The following is a 25,222-nucleotide window of genomic DNA, read 5'->3' on the forward strand; positions in this document are numbered from 1 at the left end:
ATAACCACAATCTAATTTTTTAAAATCTCTGTAACTCCCTGTCCATTTACAATCATTTCCTATTCCCCTAGGCAACTTTTATACTTACCTATTTCTGTCTGTAGAGATTTGTCTTTTTGGACATTTCCTATAAGTGGCATCATAAAATACATGTTATTTTGTGTCTGGCTTCTTTTATCTAGCATGATGCTCTTGTGTTTCATCCATGTTGTAGCATGTATCAGTAATTATTCCCTTTCTATTGCTGAATAGTATTCCATTGTATGTATATATTTCCTTTTGTTTATCCATTCAGTAGTTGATGGACATTTGGGTCGTTTCCAGTGTATTGGCTATTATGAACAATGCTGCCATAAACATTCATGTGCAAGTTTTTGTGTGGACATATGTGTTCACTTTTCCCATACTCTAGTTTTACAGTATCCATGACCTTCTTACATGTCATAAATGTACTATTTATTCTGTTAATTACTTGCTGACATTCACCAACCACTAGAATATAAATTCAAGGATTTCTGTTGCTTTTGTTGAGAGTGCCTAGAACAGCTCTTGGTAGGTGGTAAGAATTCAAAATGTTTGTTGCATGAATGAAGCAATGTTTACATGTAGAGTGTATATTTCTGTTTCTAGACATATATTTTTAAGCAGCGTATTTCTTCATGCTTCCACTTTTTCATCAAATATGTATTTAGCCTCTTCTATGCTATAGGAATATGTTAGGATTAATATGTATAAAAATGGGTGGGAAGGGAAGGAAATAACTTTCAAATGATAAAAAAGAACTGAGGTAGGTAGAACAGACCCCCAAAGATATCCACACACTAATTCCCAGAACTTGTGAATATGTTAGGTTACATGGCAAGGGTGAATTAAGGTTACAGATGGAGTTAAGGTTGCTAATCAGCTGACCTGAAAATAAGGAAGATATCTTGGGTTATCCAGATGGGGCCAAAAACATAATCACAAAAGTACTTTATAAGTAAGAGAGGCAGAGTCTGAGTGAGAGTAGGAAATGGATGGTAGAAACAGAGTGTTGGAGTGATGTGATATGAGAAAAATTCAATCTACCATTGCTGGCTTTGAAGATGAAAGGATCCAGGGAATATGGGCAGCCTAGAAGCTGGTAAAGGCAAGAACATAGATTCTCCCCTAGAGCTACCCGAAAGGAGTGCAGCACAGCTGATCCCTTCATTTTAGCCTGACCCATTTCAGACTTCTGATCTCTAGAACTGTAAGATAATATATTTGCATTGTATTAAGCTACTAAGTTTGTGGTAGAGCAGCAAAAGAAAGCTAATAGAGGAACCATATGTACTAACTACACAGGCAGGTAAGAGAAGGGGCCTAAATCCCCATTATGTTAATAAATGGTTGCTCTTGTGTGTACTATACTCAGCCCAAAGTAAATTTTCAAAGAAGTAGGAGTCATGGTCTCTGCTCTTGAGGGAAAAAAGTTTACAAACTAGTCAGATTTTCCAATGGGAAAACACAACCATATGGCAAAGATGTTAGAAGCACAAAATTGTGCCAACAGGATAATCAACTATCATTTACATGGCCAGCCATCCGGAGACCTGGCAAGCGAGGAGCCTCACTGCAGCAGCTGTTTCCATGGCCCCAAATCCTACGATAGTGACTGAAAAAGAAACAAAACAAACAAGCAAATAGAAACCCTCTGACATGTTGAACTTGTGAAACTGAGAGGCAGCATGGTGTAATCAAAGGGAGTATGGAGCTACCTTAGACCATCTAGATACCGATCTCAATTCTACCCCACAATAGGCTTGTGACCTTGGGTGATTTACCTACGCATCATCTCCTTCCTTATCTCTAAAATGAAGTTGGACCCTTCCAGCTATTCTCTGGGAACTGGTGGGATCACTTCCAAAATAAGCCAGATATTCTTTCTTTCTTTATTTTTTTAATAAAACAGATATAATCAAGGACAATGTTAGTACCAGGAAAAAGTTTGTGTAAAATTTACTTAGCAATATTCAAAAAATAATTATCATCTACCCATTTTTTGCCAGACTGTCTCACACCCTTATAAATACATTAACACCTTCTCATTTATACACAAAGCACATAATATAATTTATTTAGAAAATATGTAAATTTATATAGAGTACATATAGAGAAAGAACATATTTAATGAAGCATAAAAGTTTTATAACTAAGCCAGTGTATTTTGGAGGTTCTGAATACATAACTGAAAGAATACAATAAATTTTGATGTTGCCACGTGATATATGTATATATATATATATATATCTTATAGGAAATTATATCAAATGATTATGGAGGCTGAGAAATCCCAAGGTCTACAGTCAGTAAGCTGGACACCCAGGAAAACTGATGGTGTATTTCCAGTCTGAGTCCAAAAGCAGGAAAAGAATAGTACTCCAGATCAAGGCAGTCAGGCAGGAAAATTCTCTCTTACTTGGGGATCCATTAGTGACCAAAAGCTGTTAATTTCATGGAATTCCCTAGAAGTCTCAGGAATACCTAGGAGAGAACTATCCATGCCACAATAATCCACTTGCAATATTAACCCGAACTCTGGGGGCAGTTATCCACAGTTATGAAAAACATTTTGCTTTATCAGGTAAACCAGAGAGTGGGATGGGGGGAAGGTCTGATAAGAGATATAGTACCTAAACAGTCTATGTAAAAATCATATGTAGCTTGAAAAATATAAAAGTATATAAATGATGTACTTCTAAAGGAGAAGAAATGAGACTATGCCATAATAAGCAACTTCAGGTCATCAAAAACTATAACAACTTTTACAAGTAGCAATAAAATATTTTTAAGAAGAAATACTTTTTAAAATAAATAAGCATTTACTCTTATGTATCTCTATAAATATATGCACATATTTAAGCAAAAATATGAGTCTCTTATTCAGATATTATTTTGGTTACTTTTAATTATTATTCTCAAATATTTCTTAAGACTTTATGATCTATCCTGGTAAAGTCAATTTTTTTCAAAATTATAATAAGTAGTTTTGACAACATGAATGAATTAAAACTAGCCATTGTTGCTTTCCTTTCAATAGAGTTTTAAAATACCAGTCAGTTACAGAATATGTTCTCTTATCTTCTGAATAGATTTTTAAAAATGTAAGTCTGCAGTAGTATGTATAATTTAGCTAAAGCAACTAGGAAAAAAATGAAGATATATTTATGCAAATTAAATAAAATAATAGCAAGTACCCCAAATATCCATATTTCTAAGGCTCCTCAGTAACAGTTTTTATTCTAATAAGTATGAAAGATTATTATCTTAAATAAATAACATTTATTAAAAACTGTCATGTACTCTACCTCATTATTTGTATATTATTTCATTTAATTATCGCAGAAACCCTATTGTTTAAATACATTATCATATTTGTAAAGTTATACACTTATAAGAGCTTAAGTATCTGGTGACAGAAACAGGAGTGCAAACTCAGAGCTGTCTTACTACTAATCTATAGTCTTAAAAATTCACTCTAAATTTTCAAGTGATGTAATTTAAAAGTCTCATTTTCTCATCAGTAAAACTGGAGTAATGATAATGGACTCAGGCATGTGTATGTGTAGGTATATGTGTGAGGTGAACAAGTATGTAATAAGATAAAATATTATATGAAACTCCTTAATTCAGTTTCAGGCACAGAAAAGGTACCACCATTGGCATCTCACTAGAAGATCTTAGACAAATACTACCCATCTGGGTCTCAAGTTTATTATCTCCAGAATGAGAGAAATACACATTTTGCTATGTTGAAATGAGTCTTGTCATAATGTATATGAAAGCTCCTCATGATGTATAATGTGTATATGTATATATACATACAATATATGTATAATCAATGTGGCAGCCCTTTACTGAAGTCCTTTATAGTTTTCAGTTTATACAGCACTCTAAATGTGTTTACTAGTAGTATAAATAATCCTTCATGTTCCATATTATATCTCCTAAATAGACATCAAACATTGAGCTCCTATACATTAAACTAGCTTTCCTGTTTTTTTTTTAATGGTACTTCTAGAATAATTTTTTTTTAAATGAAGGAGATGATAGTATCCCTCCTTTCTAGCTGTGAACTGTAGCTCAATGACTCTAGTGTGTATTATTTCCAACTACTCTCCTCAACTTCTTTTAAAAATATATATTTTTAAATAAGCAGTACTCTGTTGCTATAAGACTATAAAGTAAAGCTATCTATCCCAGCAATACTCAGGCATTTTTTGTTTTGGTTTTCAAATTGATGGTTTGAATATTTTAATCTTTATTATCGAAGACAGTAACTTCAGGGTTACGAAAATATTATTGACCTGATTCCAATCCAATTAGATACCACTCAACATTGAATCTTTAAAAACATGTAATATCTTTTGGCTAATATTGGGTACTGGGTTCACACAGACAAATCAGGCTTCCCTCATGACAAATAGGAGAGCAAATATTATGGTCAGGGATTAGATAAGAGAGAATATGAAGTAGTAAGTACTACAAATAAATATACAAGATGAATAGTCATTAAGGTAAAATAATCAATATGTTTAGATTAAGGATTTTGGATCTTCAGAAAAGACACAAATAAAGTTAGTACTTTCTGAGATACAGTTGGGTTAAACATTAGAATAATTCCTATCTAAAGATTAAGTTTAAATTTTTTTAGCAAAAACTGCTAAGGAAAAACATTACAAAGCTGCTTTATGTAGAATAACCCTCTTAGATATCAAGCAGGGCTCTTGCTCTTAACTTATGAGTGAATTGTTAAAGCTCCAAACTAAAAGAACTCCATGTCCATGAGAATCCAGGGAAATTGGCATTTAAAAATGTTTGCTATCATTCTCCAAGTAACGACAACACCTTAAATACCAAGCACTGTTTATTTGTACTTCTTGACATTTCATGTACATCGCACACTTATTAAATGCACTTTAAGCTAAGTCGCTTTTCCCAAGCATATTTTATTAAAGTATACCACGCATAAAAAGAACACTAAACTTAAATGTACATACCCATAAATTATCAAAACATGGATGCTTATGAAAGAAGAGGACAATAAATAAAACACCTGATGACCCTGGTTCTCCCTTAATCACACTCCCCTCCTTCTCTCCATAGGTACATAATACCATATATTTTAACACTGTAGATTAATTGGTACTTAATAAACACTTATATAGAAGGATCCATATATAAATATATTTGTATATATTTAATTATATTTATGTTTCTTTTTTCCTTATTTGTCTTTTTAGAAATAGTGTTTTGCTGTACAATTCTCTTCTCTGTTATGTTTTTCTCTCAGGTACACACAAAGAGTAAAACTGCTAAAATGTAAGATATGCATGTATTCAAATACAATGGATGATTCCAAAATGTTCTGCAAAGTGTTGGTAGTAACGTTTTCAGCATTTTTACTAGCCAACACTTTATATAGACAAATAATCAGCTATAGCATATTAAGATACATTTTTAAACTTTTAAAAAATTATTGAAATATAATTGACATTAGTTTCAGGTATACTACATAATGATTTGACATTTGCATACAATGTGAAATGATAACCACAATTAGTCTAGTAACCATCTGTCCCCATACAAAGTTATTATAATATTATTGACTACATTCCTTATGCTGTATATTACATCCCTATGGCTTACTTATTTTATAACTGCAGGTCTGTACCTTTTAATCCCCTTCGCTTCATTTTCCCATTCCCCTATCCCCTCCCTTTTGGCAACCACCCTCTTTGTTCCCTGCACCTATGAGTCTGTCTTCATTCTGTTTGTTCTGTTTTGTTTTTTGTATTCCACATATAAGTGAGATCATGCAGTATTCGTCCCTGCCCAGCCAACTGCTTGGCCTGAGTCATCCCAGTACTTGTGGAGACCGGCTGGTGGGCGAGGCCATTTTCCAGCACTAATAAGCTAGAGGGAGGATTCCCAAATGGCGCTTGCCAACACCAGTGTCTTCATGATAGAATGAGCTCCTCTAAATGGTTGCTGCCAGTATCTATGTCCCCAGGGGAAGCCCCAGTCGCCGCCTCCTTCTCTAGGATACTCTCCAAGATCAGCAAGTGAGTGTGACCCAGGGTCCTTTCACATTGCTGCCTCTGCCCTGGGACTTGGAGCGTGTGAGATTCTGAGCATGCCCTTTAAGAGAGGGGTCTATTTTTCCTGTAGTCCTCTGTCTCCCCTGTACTGAAACCCCACTGGCCTCCAAAGCCTGACATTCTTGTAGCTCATCTTTCCAGTGCAGGACACCTGGATTAGGGAGCCTAATGTGGGGCTCAGAACCCTCACTCCTTGGGGAGAACCTCTGCAGTTGTGACTATCCTCCAGTTTTGGGGTCACCTACCTGGGGGTATGGATCTTGACTATACTGCATCTTTGCCCTTCCTACCCTTCTCCTTGTGGTTCCTTCTTTATATCGTTATTTTGGAAAATATTTTCTGCTAATCTTCAGGTTGTTCTCATAAATATTTGCTCTCTAAGTACTTGTGATTTTGGTGTGCCTGTGGGAGGAGGTGAGCTCATGGTCTTCCTATTTTGCCATCGTGGACACGCTCCCTAAGGGACACATCTTAATTTTAAATTAGTTTAAGTAGTACTATACAAAGTTAGGAGTTAAAACATTATATTAGTAATATTGATAAATAACTCTGTTAACCCATAAATGTTATGCATATACTCTTTGCGTTGAGTAAAACTGAGCCTCATGGGTCACAGCCAGTGACCATGTGGCCTAATGTTTCACATCAATGGAGGCATCCATGGTTAACAACAAAGCGCTGATCTTCATTACTTGGTATAATTTTGGTTCAGATCCAACGATTTTGGGAGTGTGTTTTTCCTCTTGAAGTACATTAGCTACAACAGGAAATACATGCATGTTAGACTCTACTACTAGTTTCTCAATTTGCTTGCTGCTTTCGTTTGTTCATTCTCTGCCTATGTCCAAGGTAGTTTTCAAAGACCTGGATGTTTTCTATCACCTGTAGTTACTTTTTGTATTTTGGGCAAGCAGATTACTAAAGATTTCCTAGCAGAGTTGCTGTGAGGTTTGAGCACTTCAGGAGATATAAGCTGATGTGACTTTCCCTTAAGCATTCCTCTCACATACACTGACTGGGCATCGACATCAATTACCTATACCTATAGACAGCAAGATCCAGGATGATCTGGTTCTGTCTTCCATCATCTTCCAAGAGAAATCAAGTTTGGGCTCATTTAATTTTAGGGCTTTTCCAACTTTAGTGATCAAAGTTCTCGGTGGTTTACCTTTCTTCTTTGTAATACTTAATTTGTCTTGGTCTTTCCATCATTTTTCCATGTCTAAGAGTTTCCCATCTAAAATCAGGAGTAAACTGAAGAAAGCTTATACCAGAATGCTGCTATTCTTTGCTTTCATCTAATTTATTTTGGTTGGGACCCTTTTTTCATGCTTCTAATGTCTGATGTTCTTTGTTCACTAAAGAAAACAGGATAGTGGTGACAATATCTGTGTGCCAATGTCTGTCAAAGCCAGGGTTACTTTTCTTCTCGTCTATTTTTATGCTGTTCTTAAAGTTTCCTCTGAACCACTTTTCTGTATTTGCCCATTTGAAACAATAAGCTTTTCCTCCCCAATTACTGCATAAATTCTGCAATTCTTGAATTCATTCTGAACTCTCTTTATCATCCCACACTTTAATTGTTGAGGAGTTGCCACCACCAACTTCCAGTAACATTCAAAGTCAGCATATGGGTTACCCATGCAAAAGAACTCCAGATAGAGACTGTGCTGCAGGGTTTTACTGTTGCTCAGGTCTCCAGTGAAATTTATCAAGTTAATTTTCTTTAGCCCTTCAGATCCTTCCAAATTTTCAATCTTTTCAGTGTTATTTAAAGCAAAATCAAAACATTTAAGTTTCTTGAGGTTGGTAACATTTTAAAATTTTTCCACTGGGATTATTTTAAAGGTAGAAAATTCTGGTACCATTTATCAATATGATCTCTTTCTGTTTATTGCTGATATAAGGAGAGTTCCTCCAGGGGAAAAATTACACAGTTACTGTGTTTGGCATTCTGTCTAATGAAGTATTCTGTTATCCCCTCCATAGCACCTTTCTGGTTTGGGGGCCCAGGAAGCCTGCCTGGGATCCCAAGGACTGTCAGTAATAATTTATACTTCAATCATTAATATATGAATGTTCTGTTTGTGCCACATGCTTGTCAGCACTTTGTATGTCAATATTTTTTAAAACTTTAGCCATTCTGGTGGCTGTGCCAGAATGTGTCTGTCACTGTAATTTTAATTTACATTTCCTTTATGACTATTGATGTTGATCTTCTTTCCTATGTCTATTGGAAATCTGAATGTCTTCTTTTGTGAAGTGTTTGCTCAAGTCTCTTAGTCATTTTTCTATGTGTTTTGTATCTTTTAGTCTTACTGATTTATAGGGGTTCTTTACCAATTTGGGATATGAGCCCGTTGTCTATTATATGTGTGGTAAGTGATTTTTCCTACTCTGTTGATTTAAATATGTTATTGTGAAAACTTTCAAACATTCGAGGGATAATTTGTGGGAAAAGTATAATGAATCTATATCTATCATCATCCAGCTTCAAGAATTATTACTCCATGGACAATCTAGTTTCACTTTTACCCTATCCATTTTTACCCACAATTGGATTATTTTAAAGTCAAGGTTCCAAGATATCATATCTCTTTTTATTTGTAAAAATGTCACCATGAACCTCTAAAGGATAAGAACAAATTTCCACAATGTAACTAAAATGTCCTTATTAGATATAATGTGTCTAGTGAATGACAGGTTTTCTTATATTTAATACAGCTTGATTTATCAATCTTTTCCTTTATAAACAGTGTTTTCATTGTCTTGTTAAATTCTTTTCATACTTTAAGAGGTTAAAAAATTTCCTATACAATTGTTTAGAAATTTTATTATTTTTCCTTTAGTATTTGGATTTAAAATCAATCTGGACTTGATTTTTATGTGTGGCTGGGGTCAGGTTGTTTTCTTTTTTTAATATATAGGTATCTACACAACACCTTAATTGAGTTTTTTTGGTATGTTGCTCTGTGCTCTGTATTGCCACATTACTGTATATTAAATGCCTATGTATGTGTTAGTCTATTCACAAACTTTCTATTCTGTTCTATTGGTGTATTTGTCTAACCTAGCAGCAATATTACACTCTTTTAATTATGACAGCTTTTAAATAATTCCTGCTAACTAGTACAACAGATACTCCAATGATGTTCTTCTTGAAAGATTTCTTGGCTATTCTTGGCCCTCTATACATTTCAGTGTATATTTTAGAATCAACTCAACTTTTACAAATGAAAAACTAAAGTGTTGGAAATTATCAGATTTGCATTTACTCTATAAAGCAATTTGGAAAGAAGTAAAATGCTTATAATACTCAATCTTCCAACCCATGGGCATGGACTATCTGTTAGCTATCTATTATCTATCTATCATCTTTCTCTTCATCTATCTATCATCTCTATACTCTTTATTCTCAATAATAGTTTTTATTTGCCTATCCAGAAGTCTTGTACTGTGTTTATTAGATTTATTCCTACTTATATGATATGTTTTGGTGCTTTTTTAAAAATGGTATTTTATATAATACTATTTTTATTTGTTGTTATTATATAGAAATTCTCTTGATTTTTTTCACTGCTTTTGTATTCAGCTACTTTGTGTTAACTGCTTATAAATATATATATGCAAATTCTTTTGGATTTTCTACATAGTCTACATGTTCAGTTACATAATCTGGGAATGACCTATTTTTTTTTCTGATTATTCTAGCTTACATTTCATTTTCCTGGACAAGGAATTATTAAAATGTAGGGTAATTTACCTTATTAGAAGCAGATATGAATAATTATGACTTTTTTTTATAAAAACACCTCAAACATCTAATCCAACTTGATATCAAAGAGAAGCATCTAAAAAACTTTTTTTCTTTTATTTAATTTTTAAAAACTCATTTATATTATAGAATAGGTCCATTACCCTATACCCAATGATGTTCACTTAATATAGTGTTCTGTAATGAAGTACGAGGTATATACATTTTTATCTTCTCATTTTCTGACTTTCTCTCTTCTATCCAACTATCGACCATCCATTCTGTAAATGGTTGAATCAAAAACAATAACAGGACATGGTCAGGAAATATTCAGGGAATACTTTTTGTATACTAAAAAGTATGCCTATTCCCAAAATGTTTAATACATATACACATGCATATATCTAAACTCATGAAATATTTATTTTGAAAAATCAATATGGTAGCTATCCTACTCTAATTTTAAAAATAAAATAAAACTGAATCTTAGAGAACTTAAAGAACATGTCCAAGGAAACTCATTAATAAGTAGTGTATCCCATATAGAAAACATGATATAGCTAGACCTCTAGTCTTTGTCAGTTTATATATTCATTGCTTGTTTGTTGTTGTTTTTAAAAAGGTAGAAAAAATTTATCCAGTATTTATTTTTTCAAATTGTAGGAGAATATGGCTTTCTCCCAAGATATGAAGACTCAAATCCTACTCTTTAAAAGTCTTTAAGAGTAATAAATTTTTTAGAAAAGCAAAAATTGTTAATTATGTCTACCTTTTGACGATAGAAACATTGACACAATGACCTGTATATTCAAAAGGTCTTTTAAATCTATTTTTGTTAGGACTTTATTAATAATTTTATGGTGGTATAGTGTATTAAAGAGAACAACAATAAAAAAGACAAATGATAAGATCTATTATCTTTGCAACAGATGACTTTCTTTAAAAATAAGATTTTAATTCATATAAAAAAAACCTTTTATTTCCACATTTTACCTTAGCATCTCTCTTCCTGATTGTATCCCATACATTAGTATGGATATAAAACATTATAAATCCCCTATTATTTAATTCAGTTTGGCTGATATGCAGAACTTGAAGCCAGAGAGTACGAGTCATAATTAGAAAATTAATTAGGAAAATAGTGGCTATGATAACACACTATTACTTTGAGAAGACAAAGCATTCAACTAGCTATTATCTCTTAAAATATAGATAAGTTTAAGAAAAGCAACTAATAGGTAAGCTACATTTTAAGTTAAATCTATAAAAATTCAAAAGCTTCTCCATATAGAGTTTTTTCTCAGAATCTTTTTATAATGAAGAGCAAAATATAATTCTGAAATACTTATAAATTTTTGCTTTAGTGGTTCCAAGAACTTTGATGTATAAATGCGAGACTAAGAATAATTGTTAGAAGAAATTATTTTAGAACGTTATTTTTCATATTGAGTACATTTGTTCATATTTGAAAACAAAGGCACAAAAACCAGAGAGAAAATATCTTATCCTTCTTTTTTTAACAAGCAGAAATAGAAAAAGCGACGGCTTTTACCTGTTGCATGATTTTGGTTTTTTATCCAAATGGCTAACCCACATGGATAAGGACTGATACATGTTCATTTCTTTTCTTTCAGGTGTATATAGCACAGTGCTATAAAGAGTATATTATAATGTCCAAAAATACATATTTTAAATTATTACCTGAGGGAATATATAAAACCATCATTAAATATATTTAATGTAAAAAAATAAGCTCTATATTATTATAGCATTCTAACTGGAGGACTAGCCTGGGGAACTGAAGGTGCATATGTTTGGGATAACATAGACTCCTTAAAGTGACTTCTTCCTTATAAAGGTTGTCTAAACCAAATTCCAGTAGGAATGCACTCTTCCCATGTGTTTTTATAGCATACACGTTTGTTTGATTCAACAAATCCAAACCCTTTCATGTGGATGGAAAATCCACGTTGCACAACAGGTTGTACTACTGAGAATAACATGCTGCAGATGCCAGAACCTAAGGTGAAGAAGCAGCATGACAGAGCTGATCTGGGTTTGGTTCACAAAGTGTTGTCCCAATAGTTTTTGTGACTTTAACGATCGATTTTTTTTTCTCTTTGTGCTTCAGAATTTTGTATCTAGAAACGAACAAATAATTTAAATCAAGAACTAGCAAACTATGGCCCAGGGGCCAAATCTGGCCCACAAACGAAGAATGTTTTTTACATTGTTAAATCGTTCATTTGAAATGGCTACACAAACACCTAAGTAATATTCTTAATTTTTTCTCTTGGCCCATAAAACTTATAAGATTTACTATCTAGCCCTTTGAGAAATGTTTGCCAACAGTCTTCTAGATAGTTTCTAGAGTGTTTTCTTGATTGAGTCCTTGATTCAAAATAAAAATATATTTGATTCTTTATCAGCCAAAGTTAAGCCAAAAACCAATCTAAGTGTATCAAATAGAAGCATGTTAATAGAAGGAAGAGCGGTTTATAAAAGTGTGAAAAGGCTTGGGTAAAGCCTCTGGTAGCATTTTGATGATCAGAAACCCAAAGTTACTGGCTGAGTTGTACCCACCCAAAATCATAGGTTGAAGTTCTAACCTACAGTACCCAAGAATGTGATTGTATTTGGAGAGAGGGCCAATAAAGAGGTGATTAAGTTAAAATTAGACTGTTAGGGTGGACCCTAATATGACTTGACTGGTGTCCTTATAATAAGAGAAAATCTAGACAAGCAGAGAGACCCACCAGGGATATGCATGCACAGAGGAAAAATCATGTGAAGACACGACAAGAAGGTAGCCATCTGCAAGCCAAGGGGAGAAGCCTCAATAGAAACCAACCTTGCCAACACCTTGATTTCAGACTTCTAGCCTCCAGAACTGTGAGAAAATAAATAAAGTCATTCTGCTTGTGGTACTTTATAATGGATGCCCTAGCAAACTAATACAAGGAATTCAAGGAACTGCCACCAATGATCTCTGGTCCTATGGGACCAAATGGTGTGGTTTTCAAGAGGACACCCAAATGCATCCATCAAAACATATCAACCATCCCATGAAGTGCATACATATGCATAATAACCATTTTTGCCTCTCTTCTACTTATCTCTTATTCTGTGAGTATCTCTCTTTAGTATAACCTAAATTTGAATCTGCTGGCTGCAGAGTCTGGGAAAAACAGTTTCTAAGTTTCAAGCACTTGCAATTCTTATAAGTGCAGAAAAGTAAGTTCAACAAACACGAGCAAATTAATTGTTATGGAGGGTACAATAAGCAGAGGTGTCCCTTCCTACAATCATCTGTACTGGTTCTCCTAACTTTGAGTAATTCTTCAACAAAATAAGAACCACATCATGCTTTAATCAAACATGATGTAACTGTCTCTTATACTTAGATGTGCTCACCTTCTCCTTGTCTTTATGCTAAAAGAAGCATAAAGTCTGATTAAGATAAAGATGACTATACTCATCTTTTTGATGCTAATTTATTTTTAATTCACTTACAATTCCCTTTGGATATACTAAAATTAAATAAATGTCTTCAAATTCTGTTTTCAGTTAGAAAATGTTAGCCAGCAGACCAATGCTTCCTCATAGAGCAAGTAGAAAATTTATTTTTAAAAATACACAAGTTATCTACTTGAAGGCAGTGGAAAACTCTAGAGATAACTAAATGGCTTAAGACACTGGCATTGGGAGAAGCTCAGAACCTCAGAGTCTCAAACGGGTGAGCAGACTGCAACACCTTCTACCCTGAGGAAACTTGCCAGTTTGGGGCTTGGATAAAATTCTGAGAACCAGTTGCAAAACCTGAAGAAAACCCCACTAAAGGGAATGTATGAGGAGGGAAATTGAGAATTTTTCAAGTCGAGTGGGAGCAGTTTCAAGTATATGATGTTTCCAGTTTAGAATATTTATCAAATGTAAATGAAATTGACTGATTTAGAGTTTAGGATCCGTTAGGGAGAAGAGCCCCACAGAATACATCGGGCTGCTAGTTGAAAACCCCAGACTTCTGGGGTAATGTAGAGACAGACTGAGTAAACTCTTACCAGAGCTGTACCCTAACCTGACTCAGCGTAGCACCTGCTTGAATTTTCTACAACTCCATTTTGCTAGTGGCTAGTAAGGTGAATTCTTCTTAGAGGAAGTAAAATCATCTGGAGTCACTAAAATTTTCATACCTAACATCTGGAATTCCTTAAAAATTATTAAGTATGATTTTTTAAAAAAAACCCTTAACTGAAAAAGGAAAAACAAATCAAAACAAATGGGAAAATAGAAATTGCTCTCTAGGTGGTCCAGATACTGAAATTGACTGACAAGGGCTTTAAACATTTATGATTATTATGTTCAAGAAATAGAGAAAAATATGGAGAAAATTGATGCTAACTGAAGAATTTCACAAGAGAATTGGAGTCTATAAAACTCAAATAAAATAGAAATTCAAGAAATGGAAAAGTACAATCTTTGAATACAGGAACTTATCAGATGGGTTTAATAACAGATTAGAAACAGCAGAATTTATTATAGGCTGCCACTAAGTCCAGTTTACAGTCAACCAACAAGTAAATTACTAAAGCCATTGACAGCTCTCAAGCTAACCTACTGAATCCATATCATCTGATAAGTGCACCGACATTGATTAATTTGGTCCAATCCAGTGTGATGCCCCTTATTTCTTGACTTAAATCCTTAAAATTAATTCAATCAATTCCTAAAAATATTCCCCAGATTTCTGTTGAGACATAGATAGATAGCTAGATAGACTGATGATAGATTCTTTCAATTCTTCCAGTGTCCGTGCTATATTCTCCTAATCCAGATTTTGTTCTCATCTGCATGGAGAATGCTGATTGCTGGTGTCTGATTCTAGCTATGTGTCTGGATTTGACTGTGGATCTTGTGAAGAACAGTATCCTCTTGAAGGGTTTCTGCATCAGATTAAAACATTATAGTCTCTACAACCATACAGGTTCAAAGATATGTGAAAGGGCTGCCCAGCTACTAAGGGAGTCTTAAAGAATATGTGGATTTATGATTTTTTGTTCATCTTAATTCATTCAGATATTCCCATTACAATGTCCTGGATTCCACTCTTTCTTGTTGAATTTCTTAACTCACATATCATTCTTAATGAAATTATGAATTTACATTCTGCTTTAATTTAAGCAAAGGAACTCTTTGTTTTGGGTAAAGATTACTGACACTTTTTCTATAAGATAAGTGGTTCTTTTAGAGTAGTTTTATAAGTTTGCTGGTTCTCTAATGGGGATGGAGCTAAGATTTTTAAGCTCTGAAATTATTTTATATCTGTAATATCTTTGGTGAAGTCAGAGGCAGCCATTTAGTCTACTATCATTTAGCTTTATTTCTAACCTAAAATTCTGCTGGATCAGCACCTTGGTCTCCTAAACCTTGTCTTCAATAGACATGCCATTCTAAACAACCGTATATTACAAGTTACCGTCTATCCACTGCATACCAGTGACCACTGGTATCCCATGTTCCCACTGAACATAAAACTAATCTCGGATTTCCATTATTGAGAACCTATTTTCTGAAATCATTTCTAATAGGAAATATAATACTAGTCTTTGATCAGTCAGGAATACAGAAACAATTCTAGATATTATAGCAAGTGCTTAAATAGAGTGAATTAGAGATTAAAAAGAAAAAAAAACCTTTGGAAAGTCTGATTGAGCAAAGGTTATGAAAGCTTTTACCAGAGCTTAAGAAATTAGGAAATGCAGGAAACACAGGATATTACCTTTTAAAAATGTAATGTAATTACTATTTTTTGTAATTACTATTAATGTTTAAAATAAATTAAGAAAGAAAAAATTAACAATGGATAAAATAGAAAAAAAAAATAGCTTTGTTTCAAAGTGAACTAGTGGTAATGCCTAAAATGCTTACCAAAATAATTATTCTAACAACTAACTAAAAATGAAAACCTTAAATATCACCATGTAGTTGTTGACAGAACATGTATCAGACACCAATAAAGGACATAAGTTCCTTTAAAAAAAGATACAATAATTTTAACTGTTTCTAGACAGTTGCATACATCAGGAAACAATGATACTTTCAAATCAGAGGTGCATGCTTTCTTGGCCATCAGACATCCGCAAAGGTGCTTAGCTGACAATAATACTACTTGATTTAATTAAAATCCCATTTAAACTTTCATGTAGCTATCTGTGACATCAAATAAAAAGAATAAAAGAGCATGTGAAGTAAAGAATATATATATATGTATTATATATATACCATAAAATAATGATAAAAAGAAATGATAATGATAAGGAGAGATCATAACAATAAAGAGAAACACTTTATAATGATAAAATAATCAATTTGCAAAGAATATTTAGCAATTTTAAATGTGCATGCTCCTAAAAACAAAGCTTCACAATATATGAAGCAAAAATGACAAAATTAAAAGGAGAAATAACATAACTACAGTTGGCAGTTTTAACAGGTTGGGTTCAGTGATTGATAGAATGAATAGCAAGTACAAATAACATCTGTAAGACTATACAATACTTGAAAAGCTCTACCAACTAACTTGACTTAATTGATAGCTTTAAATGGCATAATAAATTACCTTTTCAAGTGCATATAGAACATTTAACAGAGTAGATAATATTGTGAGCCATAAAAATAGTTTCAAAAAATTCAAATGCTTGAAAGAACAAAGAATATTCTACAACTACAACCTTGATATCAAAACCCCTGAAAGAATACAAAAGAAACCCAAAGACCAATATTCTTCAAGAAACAGATACAAAATTCTGTTGTAAAATTAATCATCTGTTTCTAAAAATTAACACTTCATGACCAAGAAGGGGTGCATTCCTGATACGCAGAATTGATTTTAAATTCAAATATCAATCAATGTAGTTTACCATATCAAAAATATAAAGGAGAAACAGTACATGATCTTCTTAACAGATGTAGAAAATGTTTTTGACAAAATGATGACTCATTCTTAAGATGTTATTCTTCCTAAATTGATCTATAGACATAATGTAACCCACATTAATACTTATGACATAATAAGACATATATATTGTCTCTGTTCCTGACGGTGCTCCTAAAACCCTTGTAATTTGCTGAGTGATGGGAATGTCTTACACAGAGCTCCCAAACCCTTTGGAATTTCCTGGGTAACAGAAGTATCTTTTGTTCTAATAAAGCAACTCTGGGTGGGCTCTTGGGTAGGGGCTGGTCATGAGAAAGACCAAGCCATGATTAGAAGCTTGGAACTTTCAACCCCACCTCTTATCCTCTGGGAGGGTGAAAGGGGCTGGAGATAGAGTTAATCATCAATCATGCCTGTGTGATAAAGCCTCCATTAAAATCCATAAATTACAAAGTTTGGAGAGTTTCTGGGTTGATGCTGGGAGAGTGGCACACCCCAAATGCACAGGGACCAAAGATTCTGTGCTTGAAATCCTTCCAGACTTCTCCCTGTGTACCTCTTCATTTGGCTGTTCATCGGTATCCTTCATTATCCTTTATAATAAAATGGTAAACATAAGTGTTTCCCTGAATTCTGTGAGGCCTTATAGCAAATCATAGAAACTGAGGAGAAGCTTGTGGGAACCTCCAATTTATAGTCCGTTTACAACTCCAGGACTTACAACCAGCATCTGAAGTGGGGAGTAGTCTTGCAGGATTAAGCCTTTTACCTGTGGGATCTGTGGTCACTCCAGGTAGTTAGTATCATAACTCAATTGTAGGACACACAGTTGGTGTCCAGAGAGTTGGAGGATCGGTTGGTGTGGGAAAAATGCACAACCATTTGGTGTCAGAAGTATTGTGGGTAGAGAAAAAGAAATAGTGTTTTTCTCTTAATACTCCAGCATGCTTGTTTGTAGAAATTGGAAAACTGTTTCTCAAATATTACATATGGATGTGAAAAAACTCTGTAACAGTGGGGCAGGGAGTATACAGGAAATCTCTGTACCTTGCTCTCAGTTTTGTTGTAAGCCTAAAACTGCTCCAAAAAATATAAACTCTTAAAACAAAAAACTCTGTAATTGCCAAAACATTTTGCAAAGAGAACAGAGGTGAATAGGTTAAACTCCTGGATTTCAGGATTTTCTAGAAAGCTACACTAATAATGATAGTGGACAGAAATAGAAATAGTGCATAGAAATGGACATATAGGCCAGTAGAACAGATTAAATTGTCCCGAAGTTAATCCACACAGGGAGTGGGTTCCTCACAAAATTTCAAGGAATTCAATGGGGATAGAATGCTTTGTTTTTTTAATTTGTTTGTAAACAAGAGGTGTTGTAAAAATAATAGTGAAGAAAATGTTGCTTGAGGTAAAGGTACATGTATTGATTAATAGAAAATAATTCAGTGTCCAGAAAGAGTCTACACATAGATTGTCAGTGAACAATGGTGCAAAGATAATTCAAACCAAAAATGATTTTACTTGCAACAAGGGTTCTGAAACAACATTTTTTTAAAAATTCACTTTTATATTATATCGTACCCAGAAATGAACACAAAATGGGCCACGGCCCTAAAAGTAAAAAGTAAAGTGATATGATTTTTGCAATAAAATATAAGAGAAAAGCTTTATAACTTTGGGATAGCAAAGGATTGCTTAAAGAACATAAAACAACAAGCATAAAAATAATCAAAATAATAATGATTTGGACTACATTAAAATAAAACTCTGGTCTTTACAAGATGCAATGAATAATATGTGACTAATAAAATTAAAAGGCAAACCACAAAAATACACATGCATATATACATGATAGAAATATAACAAAGACATATCCGTAATGTATAAGTAAAGCACTCTTAAAGCATAAGAAGAAGAAGAAGAAGAAAAATGGTTACAGGATTTAAAAATATATGAATATCTAAGAGGTCATGAAAAGATGTTCAACATCATTAATCATCAGGAAATGTTGATTAAAACCCCAAAGAGATAAGACTACTTACCTAAAAGGAAAGATAAAAATAAAAAATTGTTAATATTAAATTTAGGCAAGAACATTGAGCAACTAGAATTCTTATTCATTCCTGGTGGGAGTGTGAAACTGTACAATCATTTTGATTCAAAGTTTACCAGTTACCTTTAAGTTATGTACTTTTCATGAGACCTAGCAATTTCACTCCTAGGTACATGACCAAGGTGTATATATATATATATACACACACATACATATATATATGTGTAAAAGGACCTGTTCATGAATATTCACAGCAGCTTTATTCTTAGTAGATCCAAATTGGAAATACTCAATTTTCTACCAAAAAGTAAATGGATCAACAAATCACTGTACATTCATATAATGGTATGCTACTCAGCAACAAAAAGGATAAAAACTACTAATACACAAAAGAATTTTATGAACAAAAAAAGTGAGGCAGAAAATAGTATATATTTGTTCCGTGCTGGTCTCAGCCTATCAGTAACCAATGCTGTGGTTGGATCAGCTCTTGTGATTTTTATTATGGTTGCAAGATGCCCTTTGGCAAAAACCATCAGGAAACTTTGAAAGAAATAGGGGTTTCTTACGTACAAGACCTGGAGATTACACAGCACACCTGGAGCCACGCAGCAAGTTCATGGGGAGAGAGAGAACCCATGGACCTAGAAGTCTGCTTTTATTGGGGTTGAGGGTGGGGACCCACCCAGGGTTTTTTCAAGTTCATTCTTTGTCAGGGAATTAAAAACCTAAGGGTGGGAATTTTTTTTTTTTTTTTTTTTTTTTTTTAAAGATTTATTTTTTTATTGATTAATTGATTGATTGACTGCTATGTTGGGTCTTCGTTTCTGTGCTAGGGCTTTCTCTAGTTGTGGCAAGTGGGGGCCACTCTTCATCGCGGTGCGGGGACCGCTCTTCATCGCGGTGCGGGGACCGCTCTTCATCGCGGTGCGCGGGCCTTTCACTATCGCGGCCCCTCCCGTTGCGGGGCACAGGCTCCAGACGCGCAGGCTCAGTAATTGTGGCTCACGGGCCCAGCCGCTCTGCGGCATGTGGGATCTTCCCAGACCAGGGCTCGAACCCGTGTCCCCTGCATTATTGGCAGGCAGATTCTCAACCACTGCGCCACCAGGGAAGCCCCCTAAGGGTGGGAATTTAAAGGGTGGGAAGAGAATAAAACAGGTTGCCCAAATGGCCTCTTATTGAAATCAACCAAGATTTCTAAAACAAAGAAGCCTCAGCGGGGGCAAGTGGCCTGGCTCTTTATCTAGTGGAGAGGCTGGCCCTGTGTTCATTTACCATAGCCATCTTTGAAGGAAATTCCTCTTTGTAATGGATTCCTCGTCAATTAAACCTGAAGTCATGCTCTTGTATTGCAAAACATAAAAAATAACTGTCAGGGCTTACACTATAATACTGTATGATTCTATTTATATAAAATTCAGTATAAGGCAAAACTAATCTATGATGTCAAAAGAAATCAGAATACTGGTTTTCTATGTGTTAGGGATTGAGAGTGGTTTATTCATAAAGGATTATTCTGAGATAATGGATATGTTCTATTTCAAGATTGGTGGGATGGTTGTATCTGGGAGTAATTATCAAAAACTTATCAAACAGATACGAAAAATGAATGGGTTTATTTTATGTAAATAATCTCTCAGTGAAGTTGACTTAAATAGCAAAGAATTAAATTTATATGTTCTGGCATATTAATTACAAGAACCATTATGGAGGATTATTGAATTCTGTGAACTGTAACAAAACTAAAAGCTCAATACAAGTATTAGCATGATGAGTATTTGGTCAATTAATTTCAAAATTGGTCAAAATCTGGTGTCATTAAAAACAATGCATAAGTACTTTGAATACCTTGTTTGTTAGTTAAAATACATAGGCTGATCAATAGCCAGTTTTTTTTATTGTAGAGAAAGATCTTTCCAGCGCACGTTTCTAGTAGTGTGGTTCTGCTGACTCCAGTTTCACTTCATATTCTTACATAACATAAATTGTTATGTATAAGAAGATTATTAATTTGAATTTTTTGAAGAGGTAGTAAGAATTTGAAGGCATTACAAACTGAGGACAGAATCCTTCCAGATTTTTACACTATTTCCCCTCAGTATTTTACACTTCCTTCAACCATATCTAATTTATAAGCTTTTCTTTAAAAAAATCTATTTACTTTGAACTTAGTTTTCGTAGAAACAACAGAAATTAAAACGCTTGACACATAATTCAACATTGTGAATAACGTTTTATTAATTATCTAATTATAACAAGTACAACAGACATTAAGTGGTTTAGAAATTCATGTCCTCTCTTTTGGAGGGAACAAAAGTACATAATGTACTTGAATCACAGTTTTCATATATTTTGGTCTCAAGATCCATTACAGTCTTAAAATCTATTGAGGATCCCAAGGAGCATTTTTTTAAATGTGGTTATATCTACCAATACTATCTGTATTTGACATTACAACTGAGAATTTTTTAAATACTTTATTTATTTAAAATAAAAAACCTATTAATGGTTGACATAAATAACATAATTATGAAAGATAGTTGCATGTTTCAAAACAAAAATAACTAGTGAGAAGAGAAACATTCTTTTATTTCTTTTTCTTTTTTTGCAAATCTCAAGTCTTGAAGGACTTGTTTAATAGAAGACAGCTGGATGTTCAATCTGCTGTGATATGCTACTTAGGTTGAGGTATGCTTAAAAAAAAAACAAACAGCCACACATACAGGTATATATTTAGAAATGGAAGTAGTACTTGTAAAGTCTGTTAATATTATTTTGGATATCATTGTTCATGTTATGAGAAAAAATACCAAGGTATAGTTTCTTAAAGGTTAGTTTTAATGTAGAATCTGAGTCCCTATCAATGAACTTTTCTTGCTATATTACATTAAAATCCACTGAATAGATCTTTTACTCCTGCAAGGATCTGTACCAACATGAATTCGTCAATTAGAAAATATTGGTTCGCTGAGTTACATAGAACTTCCAAATGTTGATTCAATTCATTGTATCAAAAATTGCATTTGTTTAAAACCCCACAGATATTATCAGATACACCTTTAAGTACTGAGAAGTTGTCAATCTCATATGGCAGATATAGGTCTTCCAAAATTCTAATTCTCACTTGAAATATCAAATTGTATCTTTGGTTTAAAAAGTCTACTGTTTTCCTTTTGGGAATAGGCTGACTTTTTGTTCCTTTTTGGAGAAAAGTCCGCAAATACTTGTCAATATGCATAGTTTCCCTTTCAGACGCTTTTTCAGGTAAAAATGGTGTTGTGTGAAAAAAAGCAGCTAATTCAGCACGACTCAAACAACTGTACAAACGTTTTTCCTATAGATAACCATCTACTACGGTTTTCAACAAAGTGCTCCTCGTTTTGTAACACAAAATACTAAATAAAATAGAATAAAAAATAAAATGTACTAAAGTGTTGAGATTTCATAAAGTTAATATTATTCACTTTCATCAAGGACATTCTTGTGTATTACTGGCATAGCATCCTGTTAGTGTGCGGTGACGGAGAACACGGTGATTACTTGGCAGAGTCTGGTGTGTCTGCCATGATTCTTTCTATGGCATTGTTTTACCACTTTTGCTTCTGTAACATCACGATAAATGTCAACACAGTGAAAAAAGCCCACTAATGTCTTAGTGTTATTATGAAAATAACTATAATGTTTATGCTTATAAGCTCATTATCTCTTACTGATCAACACTGATGACAGTAAAATATCCAGGAGACCTTAGTTCAAACAAAGAAGTAACTGTACTTAATTGAAGGAGGTCATTGTTAATCCTAGTCAATAAAATGCCTAATAGATAAATCCCTTTATAAAGATACCAGCTCAAATTCAGTCTTTAAAATGACATCTTCTCCTGAATATCTGTAAAGACAAAAGACAAAAACTTTAAAAAAAAATTTCATTTTTTACTTTAAAACTTAAAGTAACCAATTCTGTCATTCGAAGTTTCTTTAATGCAGTTTCCTCCAATACAATGCATTACTTCATTAATCTCATTGTTTGGTATTCTAAACCAAAATTCTATTATTATATTTGTTTGTTCTGGTACCTGCTCTAGGTAGAAAATTAGTTTTTGAACAAATTCAATATATCTAGAAAAAAATTAAATGTCTTGAATTTCCATTATGTTATTCGAGCAGAATTTTATTTTTTTGCAGGTGAACTTTGCAAGTGTCAATGTCTTGAACTTCTGGGGCTGAATCATAGCCTCTTCATCCACAAAGTGAGAGTTTATAGAGATGTAAGCACTTAGTTGGTTAGAATTTTGGCCTTTTTTTCTGTCCTGTGCTATATTCTGAGATATAAATATAGGATGGGAAAATAAAAGTTTGGTTCTAAAGAGAAGAATCTTTGCATTATGCTCATGATACCTAAACTATTGCCCCCCAGACATCAGTCAAATGGGCTGATACAGCATCCTGTGCAAAAAATAGCCAACCTGCTCATTGGAAATTCTCACTTCATAATTGCTGTGGCAGTGACTCTAACAGCCCTCATACTTTATATGTAGATCCACCTTTGATGTAAGTGTAATCAGAACCCAAGCATTTATGTGAACTTGAAGGTGGTCTAAAATTCAAAATTCCCCCACAACTTTAGTGACAATACACCATTCTTTAATGTATCTTCAGTTGTATAAACAACTGTAGATGACTTAAAGGTGCTTTCTGTTGATAGTCTTGGTTATCTTGCACGGCCATTTCCAGCATCCTTCAACTCCCATTTAGGTTTACTCTTTCTTCCCATTGCTTTTTATCTAAGAGTCAGGGTTTTGGGTTTTGGTTTTTTTGTTTGTTTGTTTTGGAAGGAACTTTCCCTCATTTTTCCCTATATATCTCTCAATATGAACATTACAAATTTCTCCTTCACTGAAGCATTGAAAACCACACCCTGCAGGCAGCTGGGATAAAGTCTTCAGATCTCACCATGGACTCAATCTATAATTCTAACCTATGAACTGAGAGAGGCCAAGTGACAAAATGGCAGCCACCAATTACACCAGAGAAGTGGCAATTGGTTTGATCATGCACTGTGTGCTTTGCTAATGTGCGATAACCTTTGCAGATACATTAACCGGCCCCAAACTAAAAAGTTACAATTGACAGAAGCTTGACTGCTATCGATTTCAGTGCTTTTCATCTGCAATAACATCCTTATCAAAATTCAGCGGCAATTCTTAGCATTTTACTAGGAAACTAAACTGAAGACCACGTGAGTTGTTTCAATAAATTGGAAATTGTAACAGTGCATCAATTGCCTTCCATTTCTCTTGGATCTATACTGCTTTGTTATTTTGAAGTTAAAATCCTTTGTTCCTTTAACAATTGTTTCCTTCACTTATTCATTACTTCAAAAATGTCTCAGACACTAAAACCTATGGAAACTAGTAAGATGAGGCACATGCCTTCAAAGAGTTTTAAGCTAATTGGATAATCAGTAGATAGTGTAAGTGCTATATGAAAATAGCACCTGCAGTTGTGCCAAATAGCATCTTTTGGATGACTTTTGACAGATGTGACCCTTGTAACATCATATCTATAAATTTACCTAATTAGCTTGTGTGGGATGAAAAAAAGAAACAATTTAAAAGCATCATTGTCAATATATTCACAATACTGGATTTAGCACCCCGAAAGTGCCCTGTTTTTAAAAACCTGAAATAAGTCACTTTTAATGTCACTCAATCCTCCTAGCCCTGCCCGAAAAAATACAGGGAACAAATTATTGAACAATCTCCCTGACAGTTCCATAGATTTCTGACAAATGGATGCTTGGAGTCCCCATTGTTTACCATCTCCACAGACAGAACTCAGTTAATGAAATGGCTAATTAGATTTCTGTAATCCTATAGTCATTGTGTGTGAGGTGACATTTTGCAGGCATTTCTCTTGTGGCTCCTTCAATGTGATATGGAACATTTTCCCTTAGCCAACTTGGCTTTTGTTGTTTTGTTGGAAAGGCAGTTCCCTCTGTCAGTGTAATGAAATCATTGCCCTCCCAAATACAGCTCCGCCACTCAGCATTTAAATAGAAAAGAATAGGAAAATGGGGCTTCCCTGGTGGCGCAGTGGTTGAGAGTCTGCCTGCCAATGCAGGGGACACGGGTTCGAGCCCTGGTCTGGGAGGATCCCACATGCCGCGGAGCAACTAGGCCCGTGAGCCACAACTACTGAGCCTGCGCGTCTGGAGCCTGTGCTCGGCAACAGGAGAGGCCGCGATGATGAGAGGCCCACACACAGCAATGAAGAGTGGCCCCCGCTCGCCGCAACTAGAGAAAGCCCTCGCACAGAAACGAAGACCCAGCACAGCCAAAAATAAATAAA

General features: G+C 34.1%; 1 pseudogene; it reads right to left on the reverse strand.

Annotated features, from left to right (window-relative positions):
- Positions 1 to 6,754: 6,754 nt before the first annotated feature.
- Positions 6,755 to 8,109, reverse strand: LOC103014197 (dynein axonemal assembly factor 11-like; annotated as a pseudogene).
- Positions 8,110 to 25,222: the final 17,113 nt, after the last annotated feature.

The sequence above is a fragment of the Balaenoptera acutorostrata genome, chromosome 9, assembly GCF_949987535.1.
Source record: "Balaenoptera acutorostrata chromosome 9, mBalAcu1.1, whole genome shotgun sequence".
Lineage (NCBI taxonomy): Eukaryota > Metazoa > Chordata > Mammalia > Artiodactyla > Balaenopteridae > Balaenoptera > Balaenoptera acutorostrata.